The sequence below is a fragment of the Quercus lobata genome, chromosome 11, assembly GCF_001633185.2.
Source record: "Quercus lobata isolate SW786 chromosome 11, ValleyOak3.0 Primary Assembly, whole genome shotgun sequence".
Taxonomy (NCBI): Eukaryota; Viridiplantae; Streptophyta; class Magnoliopsida; order Fagales; family Fagaceae; genus Quercus; species Quercus lobata.
The window spans coordinates 49,908,710-49,919,766 of record NC_044914.1 but is presented as its reverse complement, the minus strand read 5'-3'; positions in this window follow the sequence as shown (position 1 = coordinate 49,919,766).

The following is an 11,057-nucleotide window of genomic DNA, read 5'->3' as shown; positions in this document are numbered from 1 at the left end:
AATACTATTTGCCTTCTTTTTTTCTTTTTCATTTTTTTTTTTTGTTATGTTTTCAAGTATAACAAAATATATACAACTTACACTTTCGAACGAGTTAGTTATTTCATTCTCTGTTTTTGGATAGTGATCTTTTAAGGATTCTATTATAAATGCCCTTAAGACATTTGTTAATGAACAATTTTAGGAATTATTTGATATCACTTTTATGGAAAATATAAAAAAATTGTAAAATAAATCTAAAGTTTTTTTCTTTTCTCATTAAATGTTTCTAAAAATATTTTCTAAATTAATATCCTTAGGGCATCATTTAACTTTTCTCATCTTTTAAATCTTAGCAAGATTTCAGATTTCTTTGTTTGTTTTCATCTTCTATTTTTTGGCTAAGTTGCAGGTTTACTAATTTTCTTTGATTTCAAGCAAATGTCACCTATATATTCTTAAGTACATCAACTACTTTATCAAAAAGGTACATGAACTCTAAAAACTACAAATGCTAAACTAAGTTATAACTTAAGTGATTGTATGATCGTATCACTAGCAAAAGCATATTTTTGTGATATTCAAACACGGTTTGGGTCTAGTGTTCTAGCCTCCAATGGATTGAACCCAATTGGATGTGAACACATGTCCAGAATTTGTTATATGTTTGAATCATGTTGGTTCTGGTACATTATAAAGTACTAGTCCCAAGCATTGTCATTGTATTTAAATCTCTATGTTGAAGATTTATTTTCTTAATCAAGAACATCTAAACTTAATATCTATCCAATTCAACACTTCCTTATAACAAAAAATAATAATAATAATAATAATTCCACACTTCCCCTTGCTACATAACTAAATTGATTTGTTGATTTTGTATTTCTTTGGAAAATTTGGGGTCAATGTTGCAAGAAGTTCTAAGTTTTTTTTTTTTTTTTTTTAAATATATTTTTTAATCTTAGAGATCAAGACACAAAAAAGAGCTAAGAGATAAATAGAAGGTTAAAATATTTGATTTGTTGTTAAATAGTACTTGTTTTAGATAAAATAAGCATTCAGAGTTAAATTACAAATGGTGAAAGCTTGCGTTTATTGCCCTTTTTTTATGCTAGACACGATAGGATTTGGACACATGTTCATTTTAACACAATACAATTAGCTTTGGTGCTGGACATGTGTTTAAATCATATCATCTGTAATGTAAAAAAGCATTGAGGTTAGTATCTAATCACAAAAAGCCAACAATTCCCGTTTAATACTTTTGAGTGTGAATGTCAAGGTGGTCAACTTCAGAGGTGTCATTTCCTATTGTGATTTCTCTGACGTTTCCTTCCCCCACTCATGCTCATGCCTTCAAACAATTGCCTCTAAAACGGGAGGTATCAAGTATTATACGGCTTCCGAATTTATCTTTTCTTTTGGGTTGGGAGTTGGGACTTCCTTTTACTCTTCCACCTCTAATCTTCCTATCTGTAGTGTACCTTTGTTTGTAGTTTATTTATTTATTTAAAAAACGAGTAGAAAACGCTAAATATCACACACCAATTCATTTATTATTATTATAATTTTTGAGATTGAAAGATAGATCAGTACGTTTGAATTTTTAATGTAACTTCTTGCATCTCCGTTATATTACCTTTTTTTTTTTTTTTAATTTTAATAATTCAATAATTAGAAGATTTGTTTTGAATCTTGAACATTTCAATTAAAAATATTATAATATACCACTTTAACTATATGGCTTCCGGGCTTGCCATATTATTTGAAGAGAAAGTCTAGAGACACAAATAATTTGATAAAAAAAATTTCATTTGTTGGCGTAGAAGATTGTTAGTGGTGGGTTCAAATTAAAACTGGTAAAAGTTTATTAACTTAACAGATATGAAAAAAGTTGTCAAATAATTTGATAAAAAATTTGACATCTATTGATATTCAAGATTATTACTAATAGTAAAAAAAAATGATGTTAGTAATCTAAATAAAAACTAGTAAAAGCTTTACTAACTTAAAATGAGTGAAAAAAAATAAAAGGTAAAATTTTTTATGCTTTACTAACTTGAACCATGCATGATATAAAGTTCTTGACGCCAGATTCAAAGGATAGTGGGGTCATTTTGGATGACTCATTCAATACGTTAAAATTGGAGACAAATTAAATTAAAAAAACAAGGTGGGGCTGCCTGTAGATAACTTTTGGGTGTTGGGGAAATAAAAGGATCTTTTTCAAACTTTTGAACGAATAATACGAGTTAAACGTCAGTAATATAATGTGTCGCAGTTGTACAGTCAAAATTTCCAAATTCATTCTGTGCCATTCACTTAAGGAAACGTAGGGATATCCTTCATTTGTAAATGTAGGTTTCGGAAAATTATTGTGTATTTTCGGAGTATCATAAATATGTACTTCCTTCTCTCACATAAATGGTGGGTCCCACTAATTAAATTCATGATGAGACCTATTATTCATGTGAAATGAGGGAGCACACATTTACGGTATTCTGGGAGTATCTAATAATTACGGTTTCACTATTGTCTAATAAATATTTGAAAATCCTATTGCTGTAAAAACTAAATGTACTTGCAAAATAATAAAATAGCAAGTATTACAACAAATGAAATTTAATTCCAAGCTTAGAGCAATCACTTCAATCTAACTAAATTTTTTTGTCTATTTTAGTATAAGAATTTACTTTTATTTATTTATTTACATAATCATTTTTATAAAACACTCACATCAGATTATCTATTCTCCAGTCTATAACTACAAATGTTAGACCATTTTTTAGTTGTACTCTGATTATGTAATGTATTATAAACCTGGTTTAAAACATTAAAATTACTATTTTTGTGTGTGTTCTAATAAGAATTACTGTTTACTCAAAAAGAAAATATGGATTTTTATCCCACATTGGTTGTGTGTGTCTAGTGTTTGCTATTTATAACCCTAGTCTAATTTATATAATGTATTATAAACCCGGTTTAAAACACTAATATGTAGTTGTACTCTGGTTATATAATATTATAAACTCAGTTTAAAATACTAATACTACTATTTTTGTATGTATTCTAATAAGTATTACTGTTTACTAAAAAAAAATTATCAATTCTCCCTTTTATTTTATTTAAATACTCGTTTTATTATTATTATTATTAATATACTTTTGTCATCTAAAGTCTCTTTCTCTCACATTCATCTCTCTCTCTCTCTCTCTCTCTCTCTCTCTCTCTCTCAACTTTCAACTCTCTTTCTCCTCTCAGATCTCTCATAACTTAGCTCTTTCTCTATGAGAAATGAAGAAATTTCTCTCAATCGCACTCGTCGAAGTGTCAAAAACTTGAAAAAATATTTTTCTCTCTCTCTATTTGTTGAAGCTTGTTATTGTTGTCTCCTTTATTTTTCTTTTAATATTGACTTTTTGTCATATATAAGTCATTAATTTTAGGCGCATTTAAAGAAAAAAAAAAGCATAGGTTTATAAAAATGTATGAGTGAATCTCTTTAGCAAAAGATTTTTTTTTTTGTCTAAAAATAAAATCATACACATTTATATTGAGAGAGTTAAGGCTACTGGAATACAATGGTGTATTTAGCCTGGCCTCCTTTGAGAAAGCATACACGATGCTTTCTTTGATGGACAAAAATTAAACTATTAGTTTCCAGTAGTAAATCTTGAATCCATGAAGGGTTCATTGAATCCACAAGATGATAAACTGGAATCCTCCAGAGAAAAGTTCGAGAAAAACTCTGCAATTTTATTAATAACCATCTATGAAAAACGTTTATAGACTTAGGGGCTTATTTAAGGGCTCCATAAATCTTGACAGACAAGAAAATATATTTTAAAATAACTCATAATTAATCCCTAACCATTCTTTCAAAAAAAAAAAAAAAATCCCTAACCATAATAGGAACCAATTTTGATTTGAAAAATATTAAAAGCACCTAAAAACAAAGAAATAAATGCCCTAATCCTAAAATAATGAAAATTACAAATAAATACCAAAAAATAACAAATTACATAAATTAATTTAGAGATTCTTTCCTACATCAATTTTCCTTTTAATATTGACTTTTTTGTCATATATAAGTCATTAATTTTAGGAGCATTTAAAGGGGAAAAAGAGCATAGGTTTATAAAAATATATGAGTAAATCTCTTTAGCAATTTTTTTTTTTTGGTCTAAAAATAAAGTCGTACAAATTTATATTGAGAGAGTTAAGGTTACTGGAATACAATGATACATTTAGCTTGGCTTTCTTTGAGAAAGTTTTTGGCTCCACTACTATTTGTCACACTTGATGCAAGAGATTAATATTTTGATTTAGCGGATTAACAGGACATAGTTGGTCATTTCTTAGAGGGCCAAATAGGATTATGACCAAGGTAAACTATATACCCTAATTTTTTCAATGATGAATGGATTTGGATCCTCTCCATTTCCCTTTGAAAGGACTAGTCTATTTTATGGACAAGATTGATTTGAAACAGATGTAGAGTAAAAAACGTGTTGCCTCAATTAAAATCTAATTAATAACCTAACTCAAAAAATTTAACTCTAGCTCAGGGGCGGCTTGATGCATTGAGAGGCCTAAGGTGAAAAAAGAATTGAGACCTTTATATATTTAAAAATAACTTTAAAAAAAAATAATCTAAATATTGCTTAAAATCTATTCTCTTGTTAGATTCAAAATTACTAATTAATATGAAGCACCTAGAATATTTTTTTTAGAATGTCTGTAGACGCAAAAAATTTCACAAAACATTTCACGCCTGTTGATGTGGCAGATTAATAATGGTAAGTAAAATAGTGACATTAGTGGTGGACTTGGATGAGAATAAGTAAAAACTTGCCAACTCAATTGTTATGAAAAATCTTGTGAAATTTTTTGTGTATTACTCTTTTTTTTTTAGAAGTGCTAAATTCATAACATTTTCACAACAAATTCTAGATATTAAGTTGTTACTAGTTCTAATTTGAATTAACTATTGAAATTATTTTTTTAACCACCAATAACAGTTAGTAACATCCTGCTACTTAGAATTTATTGTAAAAGTATTGTGAAAAATATTGTGAACGTAGAATTTCTTTTTTGTAAAAAAATACTATTTTATTTATTGGCTAATATTTGGGCTTAATTAATAATATTAAAATAAAAGAAATAACTCTATTGGTTAAAATTAGGGGGCCTTTTTTTTACCTGGGGCCTTAGGCGACTGCCTCTCTTGCTTATATGCTAGAGCCGGCTGTGCTCTAGCTAAACGCACATTTGACTAAGCAAATTCCCTTTCTCTCACCACCAAATACCTGTGAAATACTTATGTTCTTTTGGGGGAGAATATCGGTTAAATGAAAAGGAAAGAAGAAAAATTTAACAATTTTTGTCCAGTAGGTATACGTAGATTCAAATGCAAACTGTTACATAGATAATAAAACTGAATATTTCCATATAAATTGTGTGGTTCTTTTTTATGGAACAAAAAAGAAAGAATATTTTCAAGTTTCACAACTTATGGTAACATTTCATACAAGTGGATAGGTATAATATTTTTGAACTCTCTTGTCAAAGAAGCTAGAAGTTTTTCCTGTTAATTACTATTTATTCATGCATTATCACTAAGCAACTACATTGATTTATTAATTGTGAAATATTCAGCCTATGGCAAGAATTATGTTTGCTGCAGGCTATTGATACATTGGCTTTTGAGTGTGAGGCAAATGGGTTTCCAAGTGTACTGTTAAGGACTCTTTTTCTAGTCGGTACTTGAACATACATTAACTTCTAATGGCTAAAATTGAGAGTTAAAAGAAACACGTTTCAATCTCAACCTTACCAAAAAAAAAAAAAAGTTTGCAAAAGTTAAAAAGTGAATAGATAAATTTTTTTGAGAGAAAAATAGAGGCTATTGCATGTGGTGCAATACTGATCTCAATCCTTTATGCTTATTTATGATCTCAATCCAGATATGAATTCTTTATCCCGCATCTCAAAAAGACTTAAGCCCAAAACAAACGCTAATTTTTTTTTCAGAGCCTGACTGATTTGTTTAACTGAAGCCCAATTATCTCTTCTTTTTTGTGGGCCAGCAGACTTATTACAAGAAATTGAATTGCTTTAGACTATGTTTTAGCATTTATGATCGTTTAAAGTATGAACTTATGCAATTTAAACATTAGGAATATACAAAATCTGCTCAATGAAAGACACAAATTGGCTCAGATCCAATTGGTCATATATGATAAAAAAAAATTGGTCATATATTCAAACCAAGGTTATTCATATTCTATTGATTCATACATCACAAATTTTATCAACAATCTCATGAAAATTTAGCTTTGAGGATTGAGTAAAAAAGAACTGACACCATATTCCATATTTGTGCATACTAAAAACACCATCTCCATCCAATCAGTGTGTTTGAGAGAGGAGAAATTATGGTCAAGCTGCTATTAAACATTATGTCATTTCTGCCACTTGTATCTCTGTCTCGTTAGGAGCTAGCATTAGAGATTTATTGGATGTTTGGGAAGGTTCTTGCCTCATTGATTTAAGAATTTCTTGATAGGAATTGAGAATTTTGAGGTATGCGCCATAAAGTATATATACAAGACCAAATGCACATATAATGAACATGAACACCCCAAAGGGTGGGACAAGGATCAAAAGAAGCAAGTCACAGGCAAAAACTTCAGAAATAAGGCACACAATTTCAAATAGAAAGAGAGAACTATTGCGGAAAGTTGGTAGTGTCACCATTGCCAATGCTGTAGTGCCGGTACATACATCTATTATTAATAGCACCATGATCACACGATGGTCATGGAATAGAGCACCATCTGAGTTTTGATACTTCAATCCAACGAGGGCAAGCAGAAAACTAACGGAAAAACCGAACACAGCAAGAAATTGCTTGAAGAAACGGAGTTCTTGCTCAGATCTAGACATAGAAACATTAAAATGCCTCAGATTATATTCAAAATATAGATTTTTTTTAAAAAAGATAACGTTTAACATATTATTAAAGGGTGCAAATATAAGAATTAAATTAAAATCTATTTCCATTTTTTTTTTTTTTTTGGGCTAGGTTGCTAACAGTGTATAACATGGCATATTTTCATATGTACTATAACTAGGACTGTCCACCCAACCCGTATACCTGACCAACCCGACCAACCCGCCCGAGTCCGAATCGAAAACCGCCCAAACTGACATTCCAATGATCGGTGGTGGGTCGTCGCCCACGATACCCGACGCCTTCGGGTCAGTTGGCAGTTTTCCTCTCCCAAAACCCGAGCAACCCGACCCGATCATAAACCCAGAAACTTCTGATGATATTCGAAGGTTCTTCGACAAAAACATACAAAATCCAGCGATATTTGAAGCTATCCGGCAAAAATTTACTTGAAACCCATCAGATTGGACAAGATCCGGCGAAATCTCGTCGAGATCTAGTCTAGATTCGGCAAGATCTTGTCGTGATCTGGCCAGATCTCAATGGATCCAGCCAAATATCAGCCAGATCTCGACGAATCTGGCCAAAATAACAGCATCGGAGATAAAAACCAAAACCGATTGATGAACCTGAAAACCCGACACGACCCAAACCGGCCGATCCAACTAGCATTCCGGGTAAGTTTCGGGTTCTATTTTGACTCACCCGAAAGTTTCGGGTTGGGTCCAGGTCGGGCACAAACCCGACCCGGACCAACCCGTGGACACCCCTAACTATAACATAGTAAAATGTTTTGGTGTGTGTGTATATATGTATATATATATATATATATATATATATAATAGGGTGAAGATAGCTTGAATTTTTAACTAAAGTTGGACAAAGATTGTGAAAACTTTATCCCATGTTCAAAGATGTTAGCTACTTAGTGTATAAAATGTTTTAATATTGTGCCAAAAGTCTAAACTAAACCTTGGCTTAGAAAATCACATTTTCTTAAAAAATTGGGATAATATTACCAACTATCATGCATAAGGTAAAATCTTTGCATATATATCAAATGGTGAAAGAAACTAAGAATCTCCCATATAATATTTAGATTAAACATGGCATAATGGTTTATAGAAAATATTCATATTTACATTGTCTTTTGGTCGATTGTCTGGCCCAATGGTTTTATTTTTATTGAGGTCTAGTTTTGTCGATTAAAAACAACTCATTTATCAACTTTTTAATTTATTTTTTTGTGGAAAACTGTTGAAAATCTTACTTAAAAAAAAGTATATATATATATATATATAGAATTATAATTTAACTAACTTTTAACAAATAAACAAATATGTTTTAGCAAAAGGTTTTAAAAGATGTGTGCAAGAGTTAAATAAACACGTGTTCTCTTATGTAGTAATTTTAATTTTTTTAAATAAAAAACTAAAATTTATTAGTTAATACAAATCTGGGATAAAATCTAATATTTGTTTTGGATCGACAATATAAAAAGTTTTGGGATTTAAATACATCTTTATAATAGAAAATAAACATGACAAGAAAAAGAAAAAGAAAACAGAGCCATTTCTAATACTCTGGCATGACTCTCAAAATTTAACCCGGCTTAACATCCAAAGGTAAAATCTTTGGATCTTATGTAAAGCTCCAAAAGTTTTCACTTTTTAAAATTACAAACCTGACACTTAAAACAGGGGCGAAGAAGAAAGAACCAAAAAGAAAAATACTAATGACAAAAAAAAAAAAAAAAAAAATCAGGGCACTAACCCATTAAAAGGCAGAATATATATAAGATTAAACTACAATTTGTCTGCTTATTTGCTCCAAAATATCATGATCATAGTTTATGCACCATGTATTAATACAGGCTTGTAGCTTAGTTGGGTTGCCCGCAGGTAGTTCAACACACTGAATCCGGGCTTTAGAAACACGCCAACACATACACAACACAACACAACAGAGAAGATGGAGTTTAGATTGCTGATTGTAGGCCAAACTTGAATATGGAAGCTCCAATCCAATTCTTGAAAAAACAATAAAAGAGGCACATCCAATTTCTCTTTTCATTTTGATATCTATCATTAAGTACAATTTATTGAACATTAATTGAAGGCACATTATAAGCAACCAACCTTATTTAGTGAAACACTTAAAAAGGGAAAATGATCATGTAGGTTTAGGAGCTATAAAAAGCGTCTTGTTTGTTTAAAAAAATTAGTACTAAACCATGGAGCTTCAAGTCTTTGCACTACTAGAATTCATGGCTAAACAGAGAAATGTAGAACCAAAAAACTAAAGCAAAGAACTTTGTACTAACCTTTCGGAAAGAAGAATATTGCTCAAATTGTTGCTGTCCATCCTGAACTGAGTGAGGAATTTGGGTATGTTCGGAACAGAGGGAGATGGAGAGGAAAATGGAAATGGTTTATCAGCTGGGTTCTAGTCTTTTTTGCTTGCTTCCATTGCAGTTGAAAGAGTGGGGTATTTATATTTGCTTCTTGGTCATTTGGTGGACCATCCCAACCAATAGAAAATTCCTTTTGAGTATCATAGTCTGCATAAAGATTACAAAATCCGAATTATACGGCAGTGTACCAAACGGCTTTGGGCGAATGTTTTATTGATTCGGGAAAAAAAATGAACCATTCTAAAAAGACATAAGGATACTCATATGGTCATATATTTGTACAACACGTGCTTTCTATTTGTTTACGGTATCCATGATTCTTTATGATGTCAAAGTCTCATGGTCTGATACAAGTTTTTTTGTTGCTTGATAGTATATTAAATCTATAAAAAATTAAACTTTCCAACAGTTAAATGAATCATAGTGAGATTTCTCACTTTTGTCTGTTTTTATTTATTTATTTATTTTATCTTAATTTGTCCCAATTAAGGTCTGCCATACCAAAGTACAAAATGTTTAAGAGTATTATAATATAAGTAATTGCATGGATTTAATGATTTATCATTTGTCAATAAATCAAAACAAAAAAGTAAAAAACTCACTAGTGTGATGAGTATGTGCATTTAATTTTCATTTTTAAATATTTTTTCTTTAAAAAAAATAGCATTCAAATTTAATTTTGTAGTATTTCTTTGGTGTAACACAATGCACAGCTTTTGGGATCAATTTTTCTTTAAGATTTGTTATTGCCTTTATTGGTTGTTATAACGAGTACATTCTTTAAAATAAATTCTAAGCCTTGAATTATGTGTAAAAAATAAGCCAGTTATTCCATTCTCAATTAGGAGCAGTACCAATTTTCAAGCTATCCTTTTCAAGTGCGACTTCCCTGGTTGTTTCCTAAATCTTGCCTACGTGGCTACATGTATCAAAACCACACCACAGTCTTTTAAAAGGAGCCGAATGTTTGGACGGCTCGAATTTTTTGTTTTAGTTTGGTACGCGGTTGTATTATTGGCTTTTTTATTTTTTGACCTAAACTCTTCTAATCTTTCTATGTCATTGTCAAGAAAAGAAAATTACTGACTTTAAAATAAAATAAAAAATAATATCTATTTCTTTTAATTCAACAAATAAGAGATATAGGGTGCGTTTGGATACCACTTATTTTGCTGAAAACTAAAAACACTGTAGCAAAATAATTTTTAAATGTGTGAATAGTGCCATGAGATCCATTTTTAATGAAAAAGTTGCTAAAAAATGAGGTTTGTAGGTCCCTTAAATAGTGCACAGAACCCACTAGTGTGACATAAAAGCCAATGAAATGCACTTTTCACCAAAAAAAAAAAAAAAAATGCAAACTTCATGCGGTATCCAAATGGATACATAATTTCCTTAAAGTAATTCTCTCCAATTCTCTCATTTTTTTCAGTTAGATGTGCGAGATATAGCTCTTATTTTATTTTTAAATATTTTATATCTTATGTCAAATTAATAATTAGGGGAAGTAGAGGATTCAATAAGAGGGGATCTTAATCCAAAATTGCCATTTTTTAAAAACATAATTGCCAATTTATTTGATGTTCTTTTATCATTTTCTCCATTTTCATTTTAGTCTTTAGACATCTAAACAATGGAGAGTACTTCTCCCCTCTTTATATTTAAAACATCCAAAAAATAGTAAGGGATAGCCATTCATCTCTTGTCTTC